This window comes from Bos mutus, chromosome 14, assembly GCF_027580195.1.
Source record: "Bos mutus isolate GX-2022 chromosome 14, NWIPB_WYAK_1.1, whole genome shotgun sequence".
Classification (NCBI taxonomy): Eukaryota; Metazoa; Chordata; class Mammalia; order Artiodactyla; family Bovidae; genus Bos; species Bos mutus.
In genome coordinates this window covers 57,678,599-57,692,177 of record NC_091630.1, presented here as the reverse complement: position 1 = coordinate 57,692,177, position 13,579 = coordinate 57,678,599, and positions in this window count along the sequence as shown.

Below are 13,579 nucleotides of genomic sequence, written 5' to 3'. Positions count from 1 at the left end.
TTGGGTGTTTAGCTTGTCCCCTTGCTTTGGCAGAAACAAAGAAGAAGGAAAGTCCAGAGGGCGAGGGACATCCGCAGCCCTTTGGAACCCCTACCTTCAATACCTGAGACCCATCTGGCTAAGTTTGCCTCTACTCCCTCATCTGTGAAGTGGGAGGAAACCAGCTCATGTGTGTGTTCCTTGGCCTTGGGGCTTTGTGACAGCACTGAGAGCTGTTTGGGAAGCACCAGGATGAGGTGCGAGGAGTGAAAATTCAGAGATGACTGGGGTCCTCTTTCTCCTGGCAGGCAGGAAAGCAGGCAAGGCCTGATGGGGACCCAGACCCATTACTGAAGGGCATTTGCTGCACCGGCCGCCTGAGCACGTTTTAGTTGGGCAAAGAAAGAAAGTCTGTAAAAGGCTTCTTCCCTGAACAGAAGGAATCTCCAGCAACTGTCTAGGTTGTCAGAAGCTGATAGAATCAAGTGTGACCGGGTACAGACCAGACACAAAGCTACAGAGTGTGTTAGTCACTCAGTCATACCCGACTCTTTGCAACCCCATGGACTGTAGCCTGCCAGGCTCTTCTGTCCATGGAATTATTCAGGAAAGAATACTGGAGTGTGTTGCCATGCCCTCCTCCAGGGGATCTTCCCAACCCAGGGGTCAAACGCTGGTCTCCTGCATTGCAGGCAGACTCTTTATCATCTGAGCCACCAACCACAACAAAGCTACAAGGATGACATAATGATGATACAGTCTTTCACAAGCTGGGCATTTAATTCATTTCACATTCATGAAGCAACCATCAGGATGTCTTCGATGCAATGCTAAAATAAGCCAGTTGTCACATTATCTCATTACTCTCACAAGCACCTTGGAAATAAATTAGAATCCATTTTGCCAATGAGAGATCTGAAGATTAAACAACTTCTCGAAGCCATACATCCAGTAAGTGGAAGAAGTAAAATGCAAACCCAAGTTAATAAAGTATGTCCTAAGACTCATTCCACAATGAGTTTTTAGCATGTAGGCTGGTATGAGCCATTTTTGCTTCTTTGTGGTAAGCTGTCTTGCAGAATATTTCTCAGAAGCTTAAAATACCACTGTGTATCTTGGTTTGTGATTTCTCACACAGGGAGTGACTCAAAACTCATCATCATACCTGACCACATCAAGATGGAAGTTTCTCAGTTCTTCTGAGAGAGACTATAGTGATCCATTGTCTCTTTCCAGCTTATTTTACGGAGGAAGAAAGAGATGCACAGAAATGAGGTGATGGGTTTCAGCCAGGGTTGAAGAGTAGATGGAGGTAGAGCCAAGTGCCCTGTGGCACACCCCAAACCAGTATGTCCCAGACTCGGAAGACCCAGTACCACTAACAATTCCATCACATGACGTGATTAGCATAGACTCTGTTATTCCTACACTGTGTCCCTTGCCTCATGAACTATCAGATATTTAAAGAAACTTCAATTAGGAGACTCTCTGTTAATATACATTACTATACTACTACTGGAGAAGGAAATGGCAACCCAGTCCAGTATTCTTGACTGGAGAATCCCATGGACAGAGGAGCCTGGTGGGCTACAGTCCATGGGGCCACAAAGAGCTGGATATGACTGAGTGACCAGGAATCAAACCTATGTCTCTTCCACCTCCTGGATTGGCAGGCAGATTCTTTACCACCAGCACCACCTGGGAAGCTCTAATATACATGAACTATCTTTCAATTAACTCTAGCAGGTATAAAATACTTTTAAAAATTAAGAAATTTCTCTAGGGACAATGTTGGCAATTCTGGAAATGATGACTGCTATTTTCATATTATTGTAGTGCCTCCACCATCCATGGGTGTCCAGAACTCCTTGAGAGCTTAGGTACCATTTTTCCAGGCCTGATGCCTCTGCCTCCTGCATTCCCCAGGGCAGACATTGCCACTGTTTCCAGTATCCAGTCCCTCTCCTCTTGGCTCACAAGTAGTTTGCATTCTCACACCCCACATTATTAGGTGTGGCCAATGAACCATGAGTAGAAGTGACCAGAGTTACAGCTCAGACATCTAGTCCCAGATCTGCCATCATTTTTTGCATCAAACATGGCAGCCAATAAAATTCCTCAAAGCAGCAAAATTTCAGAGCCACCAGGACCCTGAATGAGAACAAGGTTGAAGACAGCCCTCTGCCCCCAGACCCAGGGGGTGAACTTTGACCTTGTAAATAACCAAGAGTTTGAAGATTGCTTTTTTTCCTGTAGCACAATCTAGCCCGTTGTGACTATTGTCTCAGAAGAAAAGCAACCAATATAGACATAGCAGCACGTACATAGAAGACCACGTGGCAGAACCAAATGGCCAGGCTTAACACGCTGTTTCTCAAAGTGTGCCCTCAAAACCCGCTTGAATTCCTTGAGGTTCTCACTAAATTCTGGGCTCTGCTCCAGGCCCAGGAATCTGCTTTTTTAACTAGTGCCCCACAAAAGATTCTGAGATGTTAAAATTCGGATCTCAGCTTCCATCTTACCAGAATGCCCTTCCTTCCACTCAGTGTGTTCATGGGATTTTTCTTAGCTCCTTAGTGTTCATCTCCATCCCAGCCTCTTCCCTTCTTGGCACTGACCACAATCAGATATCCTGTCATTCATTACGTTATTGTCTGTCATGGGCACTTTTTATCCCCTCTACGTGTTGCAGCACCCGGCACAAGGACAGTGAATAACATGCATCTTTGGAATGAATGCATGAATCCCGGTCATGCCCCTCCACTAATCCCACCCCCACGACCTGTCCTCCCACCCATCCTGTTCCCATCAGTGACACCGTCTGGCTAGAAGTGGGGACTAGGACTGGCATTGAAGACTTTCTTTCCCTAGTTTTTATTTTTGGAAAATGAACAAATGGCACATTTAAGGTAAGAGGAGTTCACACTATAGACCTCTCTGTATAAAGGGGTTTGATGAGTGTTTCTTATACAACCACCTTACAAGGAAGGTGATGTCTCCTTCTCAGTGATTACTATAGTTCAAAGGCAGTAAGGGACTTTCCTGGCCCATCCAGTGGTTAAGACTCCGCATCTCCAGTGGAGGAGGTGCTGGTTCCATCCCTGACTGGGGAACTAAGATCCCACATGCCTCACAGTCAATGAATAAATAAAACCAAACAGTAACAAAGGCAATGAGAAGTTCCACTTATTGAGGTGGGGGAGGAAGGGGGAACGAAACTCTAAATCTGCAGTCAGACTTTTATCTTGCACCCCTCATTTGTCCCGAAGGTCAAGGAGTAGCATACATACCTTTTCTTTGCCAGGCTACAAAACTTACCCTTAACAGTATTAAAATCCATACGGTAGGTAGTGCTGCTGTAGTAACCATCGAAGGTCTTCTGCCCAACAGTCTCCAAGGCACAGCTGATGCAGAAATACCTCCCACCTCAGCCTTCCCACGTGTGTGTGCTGACCTCTCAGTCACGGGTTCACCAGCCTGTTGTTCTCTGAAAATTCTGCTCACTGGGAAAGATTAAAAAAAAAAAAAGCAAACCATGCACGAGTGCAATTGCTCCCTCCACTGAATCAAACCACAGTGGCTGGTAATTAAGAACATATGGAGTTTCAACGGGGGCAGGAAAGATGGAAGGGGGGACCTTCACAGTACCACCTCTGAGGATGCTTGAGTTTGCAGGTTTTGCCTTTCTAACTGTAAATAAGTTGGAAGTGTTCAAGGATTTCTAGGCAACCTTAATCTTTCCTGGTTGTTTCTTCTCTTTTATAACAGATGGAGAAGAACAGCCAGGTGAGTTATTTATGTGCGTCACAAACTCAGCTCTGTCAGACAGGCTTCCGAATGTTTCAGCCACATCCCTTTGCTCTTATTGAGCCCTAGAGCATTTAAGGACTTAAACTACTGAGCATTTTATTTTGGTGGAAAATGATGAAATACTCATTTAGTAATTTCATGATCATGTGATTATTTCACAAGAGTCTTTTTCTGTTTTCTTCCAATGAACTGACAGCTGTATATGGTTTATGAGGGCTTCCCAGGTGGTGCTAGTGGTCAAGAACCTGCCTGCCAATACAGGAGAACTAAGAGACATGGGCTTCTATCCCTGGATCCAGAAGATCCCCTGGAGGAGGGCACGGCAACCCACTCCAGTATTCTTGCCTGGAGAATCCTATTGACAGAGGAGCCTGGCAGGATACAGTCCATAGGGTCACACAGAGTCGGACAGGACTGAAGCGACTTAGCACACACACACATGGTTTAAGAACGTGGGACTCATGTCTGTGGCTGCAGAAGAATCACTCCACTGGGCCTGGACAAAGGCTGGATGTGTTTTGTCCATGTTTCGAATTTCCCAGAGCACCTCAGTGTACAAGCATCCGATATAAAACCAACCTCCTTCCCTAAAGACGTCCTGTCTGAGTTACAGATTTTCATCCATCTACTGAGAGTTCTCTAGTTGAAATAATCTGTGAATTGAGGTTTAGACAGCATTTTGGGTTCCCAAGGTTTTGTTTTCACCATCAAATTCACCACCTGATGCCTTTTAAATCCAGTTTAATAGCTGAAATGGATTTCTGTATTTTCTGCACTTAAACGATTATGTGTTCATATGCATGCACACGTTGGATTTCTTAAAGAATTTATTCCAGACAAATGTGCCGAGGGTCACATTACATCACAGTTATTTCTTAAATTAGAACCCTAGTGATTTGGGGAGGTCTGTTCAGAGAGATTTGAAATTCTATGCAGCCCAGCAGAGAGTGAGGCTGATTTCAAGCTAAAAATGAAATAAAAAGCATCTTCTCTTCTTTAGCACTGATTTGCTCTTAACTCTTTTTTTTCCTGGTAATTGAGCTGCTTTTTCACCCATTCAGTTTTAAGGGGGAAAAAAAATGGAGAGCAAACATCTTGCTTGGTGAGAAGGCAACGCATGCATGCTCAATCGTGTCTGATTCTTTGCAACCCCATGGACTATAGCCCACCAGGCTCCTCTGCTCATGGGATCTGCCGGGCAGAAATACTGGAGTGGGTTGCCATTTCCTTCTCCAGGGAATCTTCCTGACCCAGGGATCGAATCCACATCTCCTGCATTGGCAAGTGGATTCTTTACCATTGAGCCATTGGGTGAGGGAAGCCCCTCCTCTACTTTTTTCCCCACAACTGGGTCACCACTCTCTGGTTAACTGTCTGATGTGTACTGGGTGTAGGTGCTTAAGGCTTGTTGGATGAATGTAGGATAGAGAGAGGCCAAGATCACTTTGAGAGTCTAATCTGAGGGGATGACCAGAAAGGCTCCCAACGGGTTGCTCCCCATCCACTGTGTCCACTCCCTTCACTGGGCTCCCCAATCGTAATTACACATGGTTAGTCCTTCCCTGCAGTCCCAGTGACATTAGTGATAACGAACTCACCTGTCAATGCAGGAGATGTAAGAGACTTGAGTTTGATTCCTGAGTCGAGAAGATCCCCTGGAGGGGGGAATATGTATACACTCCAGTATTCTTGTCTGGAGAATCCCACAGAGAGAGGAGCCTGGAGGGCTATAGTCCATGTGGTCTCAAAGAGTTAGGCACGACTGAAGTGACAGCACGTACACAGCCTCTTCCACCTCATTCCTCTTCAAGGAGTCACTCTCCTGCTCCAGACCCTGCCCTGATCTAGGCTCGAGGCCTGGAGCTACAGCAGGGAGCCCCCCAGCCACCTGCAAGGAGCTCTGGTCGTCTCAAAGAGTAAGTCAAATAAGTCAGATGCATAGACTGTTAGACAGTGACGCATGCTTAGGAAGAAGGAAGAAAACAGGGATGAGGGCTAGAAGTGGCTTCACTCAGGGTGTCAGGTAAGCAAAGACTGAAGAAAGTGAGGGGGGAAGCTTGCAGACACCTGGAGAAAGCAGACCAGCTGCAGATCCTGCAAATACATGTGGGGAAGCTGGCCCCCAGGGCTGAAGGGGATGAAGGGAGATCGGGTAGGGCCTGTTTGTATTTAGTGGTGAGCATCAAAGAAAGAAAAATGTTCTAGAAATCAAATGCTACTTAGGGGAAAGTCCAGGTTAAGTAAACTTAAGCTGTTTCTCTGGGATCTTTATCAGAGCCATTAATCTCCAAAAGACGGTTTTAGTACCAACTGTTCCCTAAGTGTATGTGAGTCCGGAACCACTTTTTGGGCAACTCAGATCTGTAGAGATCACAGAAGCAAGCTGAGGGGTGGGGTGGGGGCTTTGGGGCTGACTTCAGGGCCACCTGCTGTGTCCCAGGGTATCCTAACCAGCTGGAGACATTCAAAATCCAAGAAAAAGGAGAAGGAATAAAAGGAACTGCTGTGTCAGGTGACAGAAAGAATAGTATCAAAATATTCCATTTTCTTCACACACAAAATTCCTTACTGCCAATTGCCACCATTAGCCAGTCCTATTTTTATCTTGTTTATTAACAACAGCATTTGTGTAACAGAAAAGTAAATAACATAGAATAATATAATTTCAAATAGACACCTTTTTTATATCTTATAGTAAAGTAATAATACATATGTGTATAATTATATTTTTTTCTTAACTTTTTTAATTTAAATTTATTTATTTTAATTAGAGGCTAATTACTTTACAATATTGTATTGGTTTTGCCATACATCAACATGAATCCACCACGGGTGTACATAGATAGTGGGCACACAGTATTTTTACATACATAACATACATTTACTTAAATATATAGGCTGCCCTGGTGGCTCAAATGGTAAAGAATCTGCCTGCAATGCAGGAGAACTGTGTTTGATCCCTGGGTCAGGAAGATGAGATCCCTTGGAGAAGGGAATGGTTACCTACTCTAGTATTCTTGTCTGGAGAATCCCATGGACTGAGGAGCCTGGTGGGCTACAGTCCATGGGACTGCAGAGTCAGACACGACTGAGTGACTAACACTTTCACATGAGTATATATAATTATATACATGAGTACATACTATACTTATATATGTAGGTAACATACATACATATACTATATATACACATATTATCAGTTCAGTTGCTCAGTCATGTCCAAGTCTTTGCAACTCCATGGACTGCAGCACGCCAGGCTTCCTGTCCATCACCAATTTCCAGAACTTACTCAAACTCATGTCCATCAAGTCAGTGATGCCATCCAACAATCTCACCTTCTGTTGTCCCCTTCTCCTCCTGCCTTCAATCTTTCTCAGCATCAGGGTCTTTTCCAGTGAGTCAGGTTTTTGCATCAGGTGGCCAAAGTATTGGAGCTTCAGCATCAGTCCTTCCAATGAGTATTCAGGATTGATTTCCTTTAGGATTGATTGGTTTGATCTCATTGCAGTCCAAGGGACTCTCAAGAGTCTTCTCCAACACCACATATTATAACCTATGCTAAATGTTCATACATAATATACATACATGTACTCAGTTCAGTTCAGTTCAGTCGCTCAGCCATGTCCGACTCTTTGCGACCCCATGAATTGCAGCATGCCAGGCCACCCTGTCCATCACCAACTCCCGGAATTCACTCAAACTCACATCCATCGAGTCGGTGATGCCATCCAGCCATCTCATCCTCTGTCATCCCCTTTTCCTCCTGCCCCCAATCCCTCCCAGCATCAGAGTCTTTTCCAATGAGTCAACTCTTCGCATGAGGTGGCCAAAGTACTGGAGTTTCAGCTTTAGCATCAGTCCTTCCAAAGAACACCCAGGACTGATCTCCTTTGGATGGACTGGTTGGATCTCCTTGCAGTCCAAGGGACTCTCAAGAGTCTTCTCCAATACCACACTTCAAAAGCATCAATTCTTTGGCATTCAGCTTTCTTCACAGTCCAACTCTCACATCCATACATGACTACTGGAAAAACCATAGCCTTGACTAGACGGACCTTTGTTGGCAAAGTAATGTCTCTGCTTTTGAATATGCTCTCTAGGTTGGTCATAACTTTCCTTCCATAGATATATTTATAAATATATGTATATATGGTATACATACAATATGTATCTGCATGTGTGTATGCGTCTGTGTGTATGTGTGTGCATGGGCAGTATATGTGCGTCTGAGTTTGTGTGTGTATATGTAATAGTAGGTCCTCCTTCTTGAGCTCAGAGCTCTGTGGTGAGCTGGAAAAGGCCACCAGCCCTACCTGGAGAAGAAAGACAACAGAAACCAGAAAAACCATGGAGATTGGCAGACATTCACAGGGTCAAGTCTCCTAGAGCAGGAAGTCAGCGACCTAGGTCGGCCATGGGGCTGGGGTACTTCCAAGCATCCATGTCTCCTGCCCGTGGAGACATCTCCCACCCTCCAACCTGCTCCTGGCTGGCCAGGCCCTCTTTCCTCCTCCATCCCAGGGGGAGGCAGCAGAGGGATTGGAGGAGCCCAATCCCAGTTCCTTCTCCCCCTCCAGCGACTCATTCACATCTGTCGAGCCTCAGTTTCCTCACCTGTGAAGTGGACACACTATTGCCTCCTCCTCGGCAGGTGCCAGCGTTAAATTCATGTGTGCAGCAGAAGAGGGGCCGGTGCCTCCCCTCCTCCTCCCTGTGGTGCTCTTTCCTTCCATGTTGGACGTGTGCACTAAGACTTTTTGCGACCATTATGGACTGTAGCCCACCAGGCTCCTCTGTCCATGGGGATTCTCCAGGCAAGAATACTAGAGTGGGTTTCTATGCCCTCCTCCAGGGGATCTTTCCAACGCAGGGATCAAACCCACATCTCTTGTGTCTCCTTCACTGACAGGTGGGTTCTTTACCACTAGGGTCACTGGGAAGCCCAAAGTGTTAGTCATTCAATTGTGTCCGACTCCTTGTGACTCCATGGACTGTACCCAGCAAGATTCCTCTGTTCGTGGGATTCCCCAGGCAAGAATACTAGAGTGGGTAGCCATTCCCTTCTCCATGAAAGACGGGCAGAATGTATTGTCAGGACAAAGGGTCCAATTTTAGGACAGGATCAGCCAAGGGAAATTGTCTCTCTCGTTCATTTACATAAGAATTACTGCTGCTGGCCAGGAGAGTCTAAAACCCAGAGAAGTCCCGACAGGTAAACAGAAGAGAGAGCAGAGCATCCATGTTTGGAGCTCCACCCACCTCTCCCCAACTCTCAGCCCCCATCCTGTGAAACCTAAATTGAAGGACCTCCTGTCCAGCGCTTCACATCCTGTCCCCGCAGCCTCACACACACCCTCTTTTCCCACCAGGAAGTGGCCTCACTTCTACACTTGCTCATGACAATTACTCATTGCAGTGAACATCTGGCAATAAATCACGAGTGGCCCCATGGCATGTCTTCAGTCCTGTTTCAATTTGTCTTTAAAAATTATTATTTAAATGTTACTTTAGTCTATTTAACTTTTCCCACTGAGACAGCAATGGGAAAACCCACCCATGGAACTGTTCACAGTATGGCTTCATCTGGGAAAACCCACTTTGCTTACGCTCTGCCTGGCTTTAATTCCAATGCAAATTGACTTCCTAAGACTTTCTGGTTTGGCTTTATCTATAAAAATAACAGTAGTCCTAAAAATTGTGGTTCCAATGGAGTGTAGAGATGTGTAGACACAGGCAGTTAATTAAAGACCTAGAGAGGCCATCCAGGTTCTGAATTGAACATGGCTATTCCTGTCACTGAGAATACCTGCAGTCCAATACCATTTAATTGCTTTAAATTAGGTTTTCCATTGTGCTGCTTTGTTACACTAATAGGAACTTCAGTTGGGGTGGAGGGGAGAGAGGAAAACCAAGGAGAGAGAGAGAGGTTCCCCTGAAACCTGTAAAGTATTGTGAACTTTTTAGTCGCTCAGTCTACTGAGCAACCCCATGGACTGCAGCACACCAGGCTTCCCTGTCCTTCACTATCTCCTGGAGTTTGCTCAAACTCATGCTCATTGAGTCAACCATGCCATCCAACCATCTTAATCCTCTTTTGCCCCTTTCTCTTCCTACCCCCAATCTTTCCCAGCATCAGGGTCTTTTCCAATGAGTCGACTCTTTGCATGAAGTAGCCAAAGTATTAGAGCTTCAGCATCGAAATAAGGTTTTCTAAAAAGTTATTTGGCTGCACCAGGTCTTAGCTGCACCATGTGGGATCCTTTCAGTTGCTGCAGGTGGGCTCTTTAGTTGTGGCTGCCAGGATCTCGTTCCCTGAACAGGAATCAAACACAGGCCCCCTGCATTGGGAGCTTGGAATCTTCACCACTGGACCAAGAGGGAAGTTCCTGGAATTTTAAAGCTTTCTGTAGAACTCATTTGGTATTATAACTCTGCAGTATGCCATACCTTACCTAATAGACGAGCATTTATACCTGCTCACTGAGTCGGGGCTCAGCTGTGTGACGCTGTTATAGCCCTGAACTTTGAAGTAGAAGGAGGCAGTTGGCTGGAAAACAGACCAAGTGTGGGAAGCCCTGAGTGAAAACCACCTGATTTACAGAGCTCCTTGGACCGAGACCTTTGGTGTGTACATCTCTCACTGCTAGCTCAGGAGGGCTGAGGGGCCGCAAGACCACTAACAGGATTGAGCGATGTTCTAGGTACTGTCGGAAAGTGAACACTAGAAGGCTTTACATCAAATGGATTTTGCATGTGTGTGTGTGTGTGTTCACACTTTGATTAGAGAAGCTGTGCTCTATAATTTAGGGATTGGAAAGTGTGAATAGAGGGAACAGGACTCTGCCCTGTGAATTCGTTTGCTGCTTGCTCTGTCTGAGCCGATATTTTAGGCACACTGATCTCGTTTCTACCCTGAGACCTTGCAGATAAGATGATGTGACTGCAGATAAGACACAAGGCTGCCCAGGGAGCTGCAGACACCCTCCCGGGACTGTTCCCTATACACCAGCCACTTGGCAACCAGCAGAAACAAAGGCCTCATCTTTCCAAAGAGCACACGGTGTCCAGCACAGCCCATACATCTCCAGCATCAATGACCTCTGTGTGAGGCAGCATCTCTTATGTGACCAGAATTGGTGAATTAGGTAGAAGATGCTGCACCCAAGGATGCTGAAGATGGGGTGCTGTGCTCCCTGTGGGACAGAGGGGAAAGTCTGTTTCAAGGGGCAGAAGGAGTGAGCAGAGGACTCCCCACCCAAGAAATTCAGACAAAAATGGGGGAGCATGGCAAGCCAAGGCCACTTCCAGGACTGGAGGTCTAAGTGGGTCAGGTAATGACCCTGGCCTCAGCCTGGCTGTGGTCCTGATTCATACGTGCTCAGGGCACTTGGCTTTGGAGTCAGATGTGTATTGTCTTGTCTTGGAGATTTGCTAGGCTTGTGAGCTTCAATAAAGGTCTGATGCAATTATTTCATCTACTGGATTCTGTTCTCCCAAGATGCCCAAGACAAAGGAGTCTTCTTTCCACCCAAAGCATTGAAGCTCAGCTGCACGGTGGCTTTCCTTGACCCTCATTCCAAGACAGGGAGTGTCCTCGTTGGTGTGTGAGCTTGAACCTGGGCCCACAGACCTGAAATAAAATACATTTCCTTTGTATTTATAAATTGGACTCATCTTGGGGAACAACCAAAGGAGTATAATAGGAATCATTTATTTTTATTTTAGAATTTATTATTTTTATTTTAGAAAAAGATAAATAGTAAATGAAGGAAAGTTATGACCAACCTAGATAGCATATTAAAAAGCAGAGACATTACTTTGTCCACAAAGGTCTGTCTAATCACGGCTATGGTTTTTCCAGTAGTAATGTATGGATGTGAGAGTTGGACTATAAAGAAAGCTGAGCACCAAAGAATTGATGCTTTTGAAGTGTGGTGTTGGAGAAGACTCTTGAGAGTCTCTTGGACTGCAAGGAGATCCAACCAGTCCATCCTAAGGCAGATCAGTCTTGGGTGTTCGTTGGAAGGACTAATGTTGAAGCTGAAACTCCAATACTTTGGGCACCTGATGCAAACAGCTGATTCATTTGAAAAGACTCTGATGCTGGGAAAGATTGAGGGCAGGAGGAGAAGGGGATGACACAGGATGCGATGGTTGGATAGCATCACCCACTCAGTGGACATGGGTTTGGGTGAACTCCGGGACCTGGTGATTGACAGGGAGGCCTGGCATGCTGTGGTTCATGGGGTCACAAAGAGTCGGACACAACTGAGCCACTGAACTCAACTGAACTGAAATGATACATTGATCATTCTTAGGCAATTTTTCAAAATGAACCTTAGAAACAGTCCAAAAACAGAGCTCTGCAGTATTTTAAGAAATGACACCTGTATGAGGATGCATAGGGCATCTCCCGCAGTGACTACTGAGAAGTTAAGCCTCATTTAGATGTATGAGTTCCAGCCAGTTTACTGAAAAGCATCTGTGTTCATCATAATACCATACGCCTGCGATCACTCCAGAAACACCGTCACCTTAGTTTGGAAACAGGTCATATTGTTTGTCTGGGGTCATGTCCCTCTCACTGTCACAGAGATTTATTGTCTAAGAGGCTTGGGGGCACATTCCCAATAAATATGGGGTTTGTCATGCGCCAACCCAAACAGCCTGGTGACCCCTGCTCAGCCCCAGGTGTGGAACGGACTACAGGGAACAATCAGATCAGATCAGTTGCTCAGTTGTGTCTGACTCTTTGCAACCCCATGAATCACAGCACGCCAGGCCTCCCTGTCCAACACCAACTCCCGGAGTTCACTGAGACTCACGTCCATCAAGTCAGTGATGCCATCCAGCCGTCTCATCCTCTGTCCTCCCCTTCTCCTCCTGCCACCAATCCCTCCCAGCATCAAAGTCTTTTCCAATGAGTCAACTCTTCGCATGAGGTGGCCAAAGTACTGGAGTTTCAGCTTTAGCATCAGTCCTTCCAAAGAACACCCAGGGCTGATCTCCTTCAGAATGGACTGGTTGGATCTCCTAGCAGTCCAAGGGACTCTCAAGAGTCTTCTCCAACACCACACTTCAAAAGCATCAATTCTTAGGCACTCAGCCTTCTTCACAGTCCAACTCTCACATCCATACATGACCACAGGAAAAACCATAGCCTTGACTAGATGGACCTTTGTTGGCAAAGTAATGTCTCTGCTTTTGAATATGCTATCTAGGTTGGTCATAACTTTCCTTCCAAGGAGTAAGTGTCTTTTAATTTCATGGCTGCAGTCACCATCTGCAGTGATTTTGGAGCCCAGAAAAATAAAGTCTGACACTGTTTCCACTGTTTCCCCATCTATTTCCCATGAAGTGATGGGAACAATGGTCAGGCTTTTATGAAAAGCCCACCTAGAATCATTAGTAATGAGGGGCAACCTCATTGTCTCCTGCATTGGCAGACAGGTTCTTTACCACTAGTGCCACCTGGGAAGCCCAAAGTCTTATTCACTGTTTTATTATGTGTTCAATTCAGGCAATGAATGAATGTGGAAACAATAATGGATTAGAATTTCACCATTTTACCACCAACACAGCAATAATTGATTCAGGCAAGAGTCATCAATGGATGACTCTAAGACTCATGGATGCATGCATGCCTCGTGAGGAAGGAGGATTTATGTAATGTCCAAGAATCTCCCCACGAATTCCTAGTTCATTACAAAGGGACAAATAATAACCTTCCAGTGGAAAACCTCATGAACACCAACATAACCAGTGGATCCAAGTTAACATCACCAGCATT